The sequence below is a fragment of the Rhinopithecus bieti genome, unplaced genomic scaffold, assembly GCF_001698545.2.
Source record: "Rhinopithecus bieti isolate Rb0 unplaced genomic scaffold, ASM169854v2 scaffold_32083, whole genome shotgun sequence".
Lineage (NCBI taxonomy): Eukaryota > Metazoa > Chordata > Mammalia > Primates > Cercopithecidae > Rhinopithecus > Rhinopithecus bieti.
Window position 1 is genome coordinate 2322898 of NW_016814096.1, and position 12237 is coordinate 2335134.

General features: G+C 41.4%; 1 long non-coding RNA gene across 1 annotated transcript in view; it reads right to left on the reverse strand.

Annotated features, from left to right (window-relative positions):
* The window catches only part of LOC108513810 (uncharacterized), a 25021-nt gene extending 13353 nt beyond the window's left edge, over positions 1-11668 (reverse strand). Inside the window, exon 1 of the long non-coding RNA XR_001881028.1 lies at positions 11536-11668. This is a non-coding gene — a long non-coding RNA (uncharacterized LOC108513810). The remainder of the gene's footprint in view (positions 1-11535) is intronic.
* Between the last annotated feature and the right edge of the window lie 569 nt (positions 11669-12237).

Below are 12237 nucleotides of genomic sequence, written 5' to 3' on the forward strand. Positions count from 1 at the left end.
CCCTGTCTCAAAAAAAAAAACAAAACAAAACAAAAAAAAAAACAAAAAAAAACAAAAATCAAAACAGAAACGAACAAAAAAAAAACCTCCCACAGAGCTGCCGTCATTGAGGCTGGAGCTGGACAGCTTCTCCCAACTGTCTTGGAGCAGCCCGTGGACCCTATCTTTCCACAGATATTTGTATATCAAGACCTACACTTAGCTCTGGTTGTAGCTGTGGATAAAAAGGCAGTTCTTGCCCCTGGGCTCAATGGTTTTCAACCTTGGCTGTACTTTAAAATCACCTTAGGAGCTTAAAAAAGTTCCCAATGCCCAGGCTGTGCTCCATACCATGAAATCAGAGTCACTGGGCAGACACCTCAAGCATCAGTAGTTTAAAAACTCTCCAGGTGATTTCAATGTGCAGTCACATTTGAGAACCAGCTGAGTACCGTGTAGACAATCTGGTGAGCTAAAGTATTTCTACTGAACCCAAATGGTAGAACCTTGAACCTGTTCACTCTCCTCATTTTATTCATGAGGATCCAGGAGTTAAGTCGGCCAAGGTGGACAGAGAAGGTATTGGGCCTGGAACCTCTGTCCTCTGACTTCTTAGCACACATTCCTGTCTTCCTGCACACTAGTGTGGCCTCAGCTTGCTGGGCGCTATGTGGCCCTTAACCTGGTTGGTCGCTGGGCTTAGATGTTAAGTAAAAACCTGGTGAATGATCTGCATTGTTCTCTCTTTTCACCAAGGCTGTCTTCTTTCTCTGTGAAAAGCTAATTGAATTCTTTCTCTAAATGGGGTATTCTTCATTCAGAGGCAGCACAATGGACCTCTTTCACTGACAATTCAGTTTCTAGTAACAGAGACTGTGGGGCCTGCCAGCAAGCTCCTTGTGAAACTGGCATGCTCTTGGTTCTGAACATGAACCATGGGCACCAACACCTGGAGAAACAGGGAGCCCCTGTTTAAGCTGAGAAGGGTGCTGGAGGTCCCTGTGTGATGTTGGGTCAGTGGAGGAACTTCTCTGAGCATTAGTTTCAGAACGAAACGTTGAGGACATAGGATTACTGTGAGGATTAAATGACTTGATATATACAAAGGGTGGGGCACCCATTATGGGCCAAATGCTAAGCTAAGGCTCTTGTATACACAATATGCAATTTAATCCATAGGATTAAATCAGCAAATTCAATGTTATAGATTGTTATCCCCAGTTTATAAATGAGGACACTGAAGCCCAGAGAAGCCAAGTAACATGTTCAATGCTACACAGTCATTGAAGGAGCTGGTCTTGGGCTTCCCCACAGCGAGAGGTCAGTATGATGTTAGCTATTGTATTTTATGAGACATTGTTTGGAATTCAGATGGGAGGAAAGAAAAGATGGCATGAGAGGTAAGATTTTTCTTATTACTTTGGAGACTGTGCTCAGAACCATGATGTTTAAGATAGAAGCTGAGGAGTTTCATACTGGGAACAGGGAGAAAGAAACTAATTTTTGCTGGGTACAATTTAAGCACCATCCCATGCCTGTTTTGTGTACATTATTTAATCCATAGGAATATACCTTCAAGGAAGGTGTTGTGGATTTTTATACCTATGTTGGAAATGAGGATTCGGAAGTTCAGAGAATGTAAGCAACATGCCCAGTGTCACGAAGCAAGGTCAAAACCAGACTTTGGACCAAGATCTATCTGGCCTTGGAAGCATCTCCCCTTTGGCCCGGTCTTTGCTCTGTATGTCTTGTTGACCCCAAAGAACAAAGTCATCTACATGTTTCAGGTGACTTTTTAACTTCCTTGTGAAAGTCATCCCCACTCCCAAGTTCCCACAATAATCAGAAAGGGTGGTTTGCTAGGCTATTTCCTTGGTAGTCAGATTGGGAGGAGAATAGCACTAATACTAATACTAATAACCATAATTATGAGTAATATTGATTGAACACTATGTTCCAAGTGCTCAATATGTTCTGGACACTGTTGCAAGAACTGGACAGATACTATCTCATTTAATTCTTACAGTGCTCCTATATCGTTAGAATAGTTACTCTCCTCATTTTTGTAGATGGGAAACTGTGGCACAGATCAGTTGACCAACTTGTTTAATATTACACAGCTAGTCACAAAGCAGCTGGGAATTTTTTTTTTTTTTTTTTTGAGACAGGGTCTCTGTCTCCCAGGAGTACACTGGTGTGATCTCGGCTCCCTGTAACCTTTACCTTCCCAGTTTGAGAGATCCTCCCACCTAAGCCTTCTGAGTAGCTGAGACTACAGACATGCACCACCACAGTCACATAATTTTTTGGATTCTTTTGTAGAGATGGAAGTCTTGGTACGTTGCCCAGGCTGGTCTTGAACTCTTGGAATCAAGCGATCCTCCTGCCTCGGCCTCCCAAAGTGCTGGGATTATATGCAGAAGTCACTGTGTCGGGCTGAGCCAGGATTTTAGCCATGTGGTGAAACCCAGAAATCACTTGGTGGAACTTGCCGGAAGTAGATATTGTGGCCCTCATGCCTCTTGGCCTGGTTTGCTATTGACAGCTGCCAGGTGTTTGATGAGGGAGTGCTCCCTGGGGAATGGCTCTCCTTCCTCTTGATTTTGAGGGAACAGTTTCCTGGTGTGTGAGTTTCAGAGTGAGCTGGAGAGCAAGGTCTCTGACTATTTCCTGCCCGTAGATGTCCATGGACTTGGTCTCCATTTAACTCGGCTCCAACCTGCTTCCTCAGCTGAGCTCTCAGGCCTGCCACATACCCCTGCCCGCTAAGAACCCAAGACAGAATTTCCTGCCTCCTTTAAGGAGGGGGGGCTCCCTTCCCAGAGGTGGGTCTCTTGTGCTTTCTTGCCTTGTTCTCATGCCACACTCTCTGCTTCAGGCCACCTTTGTTTCCCCAACCTTGGATCTGGGAGTCAGATCCACATCCTATCTTGGATGGCGGGAGATCCCTTGTGTGTCTCTGACCTTGGCTACCGTATTTTTACATTTGAACAAACTTAATGTGGAGAAATTAACTTGCTCCAAGGCACACAGTGAGAAGGCACAAGTAAAGAAGTAAGCCAAGCTAGGATTTGAGCCCGGATCTGTCTGACACCAAAGTTCCTAGCCACTATCCCTTGTGGCTTCTCATGTTTTTTTGCCCTTGTCTCTCTTCATTCTGAAGTCCAAAGTGTCACATGAGTGGGGGAGCACTTGGGTCATTTGGGTGAGGGCGGCGGCTCCTCTACTTTCCATTTTCTCCGTGCCCAAACTGTGTGCCCTGTGAGCTCTCAAATCTGGAACCAGGGGGATCCTGCACAGTTTGTCTGGGGCAGAGTGTAAATAAGTCACTTGTCTTTCTCTCTGAGCGTGACAGGAACAGCTCTGTCATGTGTGAATGTGTGTGTACATCTGCGTGATCCACCCTCTGTTACTTGTCCCTCCTGACAGATAGCTGATCCTGTGCCTGAGTTTGACTCATTTTGGGTCAAAAACAACCCTGATCTGAAGGTAAGAAGTCATCCAAGCAAGATTGGAGGGTAAGATAATGTGGCACTTGCAATGAATTCATTTTAACTGGTGACTTTTTCCACCTGAGTTCTCATGTGTGAAGAGTGAGTCCTGGTGAGGGGAGGCATGCTGGGGGAAGCTAAAAACACAGCCAGGCTCTCTGGGAAGAGCTGAGGTCTTCCCACTGCAAATGCTTAGGAACCCAGCCCCTGGAGCAGTTGCAGAGGGTGGGACTGGGCTGCTGGTGCAGACCTCTGGGTACCATGCATTCTGTAGTGAGCATTTATCAGGCTCATGGCAGCTAGCTTTTTTGAATACCCTTCTTCAGTTTGTTTCTGCTTTCTGAGTCTTGGTTCCCCAACAGAGGAGCCAGACTCATGTCTTCTCAGCCCCCTTTACAGCTGGGTGGGGGAATAGGACTGAGGCTCCTTCAATGAGATACCCCAAACGGAATTTGATTTTGAAGGGGTACTATGAAAAGCCCACTTTTTATATTACCCCTACAAGGGATAATTTGCAGGTATTCCTGCAAGGGATCCATTTTCAGCAGTGGTTGAGGTCCTGGCAGGGTCAGTGTAGAGTCTGTGCCTAGTGGTGCTGGCAGTGTCACTTCTGCAGGAGCAGCTGGGGATTGGGCGTTATTCTTGGTGGCAAAGTTTCCAATCTGATCCAGATACTCAATATGCTTTAAATATTTTGAGGCATGTCAAATGGCCTAGACTATGGTATATCTTGGTATACATTCCACAGATGCTTGAAAAGAATGTGCGTTATGCTGCGTCTGAGTGGAGAGTTCTGTAAATGTTGATTAGACCCTTTTGGTTGATGGTGTTGTCAAGTTCTATATTCTCGTTGATAATGTGTCTAGTTTTTGACTATCAGTTGTTGAGAGACGGGTATTGAAGTCTCTAACTGTAACTGTGTACTTGTGTATTTCTCCCTTCAAGTTTTTGCTCCATATGTTTTGCAGCTCCATTGTTTGGTGCATACCTATTCAGGATTGCTATGTTTTCCTTGTGGATTGACTCTTTATCTTCATTATGTAATGTTCTTTCTACCTCTGGTCATCTTCTTTGCTTTGAAATTTACATTATCAGATATTAATATAGCCACCTTGCTTTCTTTTGATTAAAGTTTGCATGACTTTTTCTTCCCATCCTTTTTTACATTCAACCTACCAATATCGTTATTTGAAGTGGGACAACATTTAGTGAAATCATATTTTATGATCCAGTCTAACAACCTCTGTCTTCTTTGTGTGTTTAATCTCTGTATCTAGACCAACATTTAATGCAATTGTTGGTGTGTTAGGCTTTAAATATGCCATTTTATTTTTTGTGTTTTGTTTATTTTGTTTCTGTTTTATTTTATCTGCCTTCCTGTGGTTTATTTGAACATTTTAAAAATTAAATTTTGATTTATCTGTTACATTTTTGACTGTACCTCTTTGACAGCTTTTTTAGTGGTTGCTCTAAATATTATGTATGTATGTTTATATATACATATACACACATATATAAAACTTTTATATGTATATTAAAAACTATATATATACTTTTATATATACATAAAACTTGTTACAGTCACCTGGCATGGACATATACCAGTTCAAGTGAAGTGTAGAAACATATCTCCCTTTAGATCCTTTTACTCCTTTCATTTACAATGTATTTAAAATATTTCCCTCAAATACACTTAAAAACATATTAGGTAATGTTATAAGTTTTGCTTCAATTATCAAATATAACTTAGAAAACTCAAGAGAAAAAATGATTCTAGATTTCATTTATATTTTGCTGTTATCATGTTCTTTTTTCTTCCTAATGAAGAAAATGATTTCTTCTTTTGGTCTAAGATTCCCCTTTTGGTCTTTTTTTTTTTTTTCTTCTATTCCGAGAAATTTCTCCACCCAGGCCTCGAAGTGACAAGTTTTCTTAGTTTCCTTCATCTGAGAATGTCTCAATTTCTTATTCATTCCTGAAGGATATGTCTGCTGGATATTGGATTCTGAGTTGACAGTTCTTTTCTTTCAGCATTTAAGTAATTTTTTGTGCCACTCCCTTCTTTCTTCCTTAGTTTCTGATGAAAAGTACAGTGTTATTCAAATTGTTTTTCTTTTATAGGTACGGTGTTTCTCTCTAGCTGCTTTTAAGATTTTTGTTTTGAATTTCAGAAGTTGACTATGATGTGTCTTGGAATGGATTTCTTTGGATTTATCTTGTTTTGGGTTTGTGGCTCAGCTTCTTCAATCTGTAGATTTATGCCTTGCAAATTTGGGAAGTTTTCAGCCATTATCTCTTCAAATACTTCCTCAGGCCTGCCCTCTCTCTCCTTTCATTCTGGAATTGCCATGACATGCATTTAAATCTTTTCTGATAATTCTGTAAGTCCCTAAGGTGCTGGTGATTTTTTTTCATTCCAGTCTATTACCTCCCTGTTATTCAGACTGTGTTATTGTTATACTACTATCAAGTCAACTGTTTCTTTTTTCTGTGCCCTCCATTCTGTTGGTGAGCCCATTCATTAAGTTTTTAAATTTTTTTGGTCATTATATTTTCCAGTTTATCTTCTATTTATTTACTGTGACATTCGATTTCTTTGATGAAACTCTCTATTTCTTCACTTGTTTCAAGTATGTTTATAATTTGTACACTGAAGCACTTTAGTGATATTTGCTTGAAAATCTTGGCAGATAATTCTAATGTTTCTGTTATTTTGATGTTGACATCTATTGATTGTCTCTTTTACATTCAAATTAAAATTTTCTTGATTCTTGGTGTGGAGAATTATTTTTTATGGAAAGTGGAAACTTTGGTTATTATGATATGCTACCCTGGATCTTACTGACACCTTCTGTTTTAGCTGGGCTTTAGTTTTTTGACGCTGCTCTAGTAGAGGAAGTGGAGTGCTGCCTTGCTGGTCAACTGACACCTGAATTGGGGAGGGGTTCCTCATTACAAGAGCAGTATTGGGAGTTTTGGTTCCTCACCAGGCCTTCACTGATACCACCCTGGCTGGGAAGGGTAGGAATGCCTTGTTACTGCTTGTCACATGTCGTCCACTGACACTGCAGTAAAGGGAAGAGGACTCATTATGTCTGGGTGACAGTAAAGCCCTGACTTCTCCCTTAGCTCCTCTGACACCATTCTGCACCCTGATATTGCTGGCTGGGGTGGAGGTCCAGGCTCCCCATGAGAGATCCACCTACACTGTGGTAGGTGGGGGCTTGTTACCACTGGGTGGTGATGAAAGTCCCAGCTCTCTACTTGGTCTTCTCTGACACCAAGCTGGCAGGGGTGTTAAGGAGTCATAAGGCAGCCTGGCAAGAGTGGAGGTCTAAGTTCCCCACTTGGCCTTTGCTGGCCCTGGTGAGGGTGGGCCCGGGTTTTTTCTGTGATATTTGGCTGGACTAGAGCAGTTATTGCCTAAAAGTTTCGTGTCTTGCTACCTTCCCCCTTTCCTGGTCCCTGGCTAAAGAGAATTGGCTTTTATTGGGGCTTTTATGTCTGTGCTCATTTGCATTTCTGGGTTACAGAATAAATGCTTCACGTAAGCCTGGGATATAAGAAACAAAAAGAAAACCCAGAAATCTCACATCTATGACTTTCCTGGGGTCCCAGCTACCTAAACTGTCTGCCTTCCTCTATGCACCTTGCAGAATTTCCTTGTGATTGTTCTATAATGTCTATGGTTTTCAGCATACTTAGTGGGAGAAACAGTATAAAGTACACCTACTCCATTTCCTCAGAAACAGAAGTCTCAATGTCCTTTGAAAGCTTCCTTTTTGCAGAAACTAGCCATACTGTGCTCTGTTGTTTGCAACAAAGAACCCCGGCTGATTCCCTTTCCTTTTGTGAAGGTCAGGGGCAGAGAAGAGCTGTCCCCTGAAGCTGAGAACATCGGTCTTATCAATAAGTTCCCAGAAGTGGTAGCCCTCTGCTTTGCCTATGAGTGACTTTCCTCTGTTTTCTCCAGATCACAACAGGTTATCTTCAGAACATGACCAAAAGCATTCTCGTGACTATTTTTCCCCTTTTTCTTTTTTCAGATCTAGACCTGCAGATACTTTCAATTTTTTTAATTTCGAAAGTAATACTTGCTGCTTATAGAAAATTTAGAACATAGAGACAAGTGAAACAGAGAGCACCCACGTCAGAATAGCTACTGCTAATCTATGATATATAAAGATTATGTCTACATATGTATTACATAAATATAATACAGATACTCCTTGAACTTGCAATGAAATTACATTCAGATAAGCTCACTGTGAGTTGAAAATATTCCAAGTCAGAAATGCATTCAATGTGCCTAACCCACCAAATATCATAGCTTCACCTAGCCTATCTTAAATGTGTTCAGAACACTGACATTAGCCTACAGTTGGGCAAAATAACCTAACATAAAGCCAATCTTATAATAAAGTATTGAGCATATCATGTAATTTATTGAGTACTATACTGAAAGTGAAAAAAGGATGCTCGTATGGGTACTCAAAGTATGGTTTCTACTGAATGCTTATCATTTTTTGCACCATTGTAAAGTCAAAAAATCATAAGTCAAACCATTTTAAGTCAGGAACTGTCTGTATATTATTGTATCTATGCAATAAAATATACCATATGCTGTACTTTTGTTTAGCAACTTGCTTTTCACTTAACCAGATATCTTAACATCTTTTCACTGCAATAAATATAGTTTTAGATAATCATTTTTAATGGTTACATAATATTCCATTGCAAGAACATAGTTATTTACATATCTGTTCTGTGTTGTAGAATATGGAGATTATTTCCAATTTTTTCCATTGTAAACAATTCTGCATGGAACTTCTTTGTAGATAGTCATTGTGCACTTATATGATTATTTTAAAATACTCCCCTAAGAATGGAATCGCTGGGCTGTAGGGAATGCACATTTTTGAAAAGACGTCTTTTGATATGTATCTTCACCTAGCTTCCCTATCGTGCTTTTAGTCCTAATCCCATTTCTTGGCTCTCATTTGGCTCCAGAGTGATCTTGTTTACAGAGCACACACGATGCCTCCTCCAGACTCCCCTCTACTTTTTTCTGTCCACAAGCACTAGTTTGCAATAGGATGACATGTGTGAAGTTAATGCACATGCTACCATACCTTCCATCTTCCACTTTATCACATCCTAAGGCCTTTCTTCATTCATGACATGGTGTAACTTCTGAACAAAGGTGGCAAGTGTTTAATTTTAGGTTTAAGTGCTGAAGGATTCAGATGTAAGATAGCAACATTTGGGAAGTAGATGTGATCAGTCAGTTTTTTCCCTCACCACTGACCTCTCACCTTCTGGGAATAAAAGAGGTAGAGATGAAGTAAAGGGGCTAGGCATGAGTGTGCGTGGCCCTACTTTGTGTCCCCCTCCAAAGAGGAAGGTATAACTTGGCAACAGGAGCATGGTAGTCCTATTTGTTTGAACAAAATGTCCAAGGATGGCCAATATCATGTAAAGCCAGTAAAAGTAAAAACCAGCTGGTGGGGTAGGGAGGAAGTTTCCCATCAACTCTGAGGTTCGTGAGGGTCCTCTAAGAGGACCTCTAGGAGGACCTCATGAGGGAACCCCTAGGAGTCAGCAGATCTAGGGCTGCCATGTATGGTTGTATAGTGTGCACACTGCACAAATGTGCTGGCCAAGGGGTCATGGAATTGAAATTCACCTCATCTTTCATTATCAAGAGTTGAACTCTGGTAGAGGGCTGTGTCCATCTAGGTAAAGGGATGCACTTTTCTTTGTACAAAGTACAGTCTGCTTATAAACCATGTACCCACAGAGCAGCATGTACCCAGAGGAGGTTTCTTTTCAAATTCTTCTGCCTAAATGGGGCACTGCTTTTATACAGGCCACATAAAGGCAGATGATGCTCCTGCATGAATATACTTTGCAAACCACAATAAGTATTTACCAGTACATAGAATTTGGCCTTCTATGTTGAGTCCACAGTTTGCTAGTAAATTTCAAAACAAGTTCGGTACATTTCCTTGTCCCGAACTCAGAACATGACTGGTTGGGTGTGGGCAAGAGGCCAACAGCCTGTCGGAAGAGCAGTGACTGATATCGTCACTAAATTATGGAGAAACCTGCTAGGCGAGACCTTATCTTGGCAGAATCTTCTGTTGTGATATTTTGGGATCTATGAATCTCAACACAAGGAGACCAAGGGAACCCTTCAGTGAAACATCCTTATTTTGTAATCAGAAAATGACGACACTGAGAAATGGTAGCCTATTCTCAAGGCTACGAGGTGGTGGAGCTGGAACTCAAATCTGAAGCGTCCTGGCTGTGTTCCCAGGATTCTTCAGTTGGCTGTGTGATTATGGGAACCACATTGTCAAATAAATGATGGGGTCTTCCTCACTGGTCTCTTCCCCCAAAAGGCAGATATACACTTCTTGGAAATGTTCTAGACATGGTCCTACCTCCAGGGAAGAGTATGCCTCACACCACATGGGAAGTCTGGGAATGTGACCTCCTGTGATGTCAATGAAAGGGGCAATCTCTATATCAATGGCTTCTGCAGCATAAAATGCCTCCTCATTCTTGCCCTGGTGCTGACTCAGCCGTATCTACTTCCTGGGCTGCAACATGGCCACTCCAAACAACAAAAACAATAATAATAACAACACTAATGATGGTAAACATCATCATGATGTTGCTTGGTCGAGGCAGAGCACCTTTGATCTGGGGATCTCCAAGCATGTTGCCAACATGATCCAGCAGCTAGTGTCATTATCTCCCTTTTACAGACAGAGAAAATGAGACACAAGAAGTTTAAGCCAGAAGGTCAAGGTCATGTGGGGTATTATTAGTTGGGGCATGTGAGGAGCTCAGATTGTTAGCTCTGAAATAAAAGCTCAAGGCACTTAACAGGCTTTTGGTTGGCAATGGCCACTCTTTATGAAGACTGTATATTTTTATAAACCATGCCATAAAGGTAAATGACAATCATTAGATTTTATTTCAAGCATGTCTTCCACAATCTTAAATGCAATGAGCATGTGGCAGAACTTCCCCAGCTTTGAGTAACCAGTTCCACATATATCTCCTCTCTAACACTCAGGTAGGTCTCCAGTGGTTCAGGAAGGTGAGCCTAATCTTCTCTACCAAGACTCAAAGCGGGCATTATGTGCCAGAGGAAGCACTGGCCAGAGTCTCGGGGACCTCAGTTTGAAACACAGCTCTCCCTTTATTGGCTGTGCCACCTTAGAGAAGGCACTTTTATTCTCTGGGTTCCCTCCTTCAACTGTCATGTGAAGAATTTGCATGAAATAATTTATGTTAAGCTTTTAAAATGAATTCATGGTTTTGTGAAAATTCACCCTACTACATTTTTTTGTTTGTTTGTTTGTTTTCAAGTTTTTTCCCAGAGGCTTCAGAGAACCTGCCTTTTCCTAGGTTTGAGCCTTTGGAATATTCCACATCTTCTTATTTGTTGCTATATTATCATTTTTCAAAGAGTTTCAAATTTTTGAAAGGAACAAAGATTCAGTCATAGTTCAGTGAAAGAAATAGACACCAATCCAGGTATTTCAAGCAGAGAGGGATTCATTTCAGGGAATTAGGAGCTTACAGAACTGTTGTTAAGGGCTGGGGGAGTGGAAGTCCGGATAGGTATCATTGCACTATCTCGAAGACATTCCATTGTAGCTGCGATCTAAATGTCACGGAACTGCTGCCCCTGCTGTTTTCACTATGAGTGCCTCTGGCACTCATGACACTGGTGACTGGACACTGGAATAAGGACTCTCTAAGTACTCTGTCTCTATTATATTGTTGCTTCATACAAGGGCATTATTGGGGGAATCTAATTTGTCTCTAGAACCATGCCTTTAGGGGTATTTTAGAAATACTGATTGTTTTTTTCTAGCTCCTGAGTTACAGGGAATGGGAAATTACTGCCAACAGTCCTATTTAGCACAAACACTGCAAATGTCACCTTCCCTGGTGTATTAGTCAGGGTAGGCTCTGCTATGCTGTAGTCATAAACAATCCTAAAATTTCAGTGACTTAATATGACAAATGTTGATTTCTCACTCACCAAATATGTGTTGCAGGCTGGGTGACCTTCCTCCTTGTTATAGGCATATCATCTTCTAGAACAAATGACCTTCAAGACATCAAGGCAGGAGAAGAAAGAGAGAGATGGAGGAAGCACATGTATCATTAACCACTTCAGCTCAGGAGTGGCACGTGTCACTTATGCCTGTAGTTTGTGTCCAAAGCTAGTCACGTGGCTCACCTGGCTGTGAGGCAGGCTGGGAATATTGGGAAGCACATGGAATATTTGGTTAGCACTAGCTGTTTCTATTACTCATGGTAACAAGAGGAGACATTTCAGTTTCAAATGGGGGTGAACCTGGTTCTCAATCTCTCTTTCCTTCTCTGAAACTGCCAGAAGACACAGACTTTAGGACTTCTCCAATGCCAATCTGAACACATTGCTTATTGGGGGTTTTAGAATCATAACCTATAGATCTGTGTGGCATCTTTGGAGAATCAGCAAAAATGTTCCTTCTCTATAAATAACTCTCTGACTGATCTAATTTGGCACCTAAAATTTCCACCATTAATATGCTTTTTTTGAGCTACCTTAAGGATATGCATATTTCAGTAGGTTAAGCAATGAGTCATCTTGGATTATACTGGCACACTTTCAGGGAGCAGCATGTGGGATGAATGTGCTGAAGGCATGTATAGAGGGATGAGGAAGGAAAATTGGTGTTAGGGCATCCTCTGGATC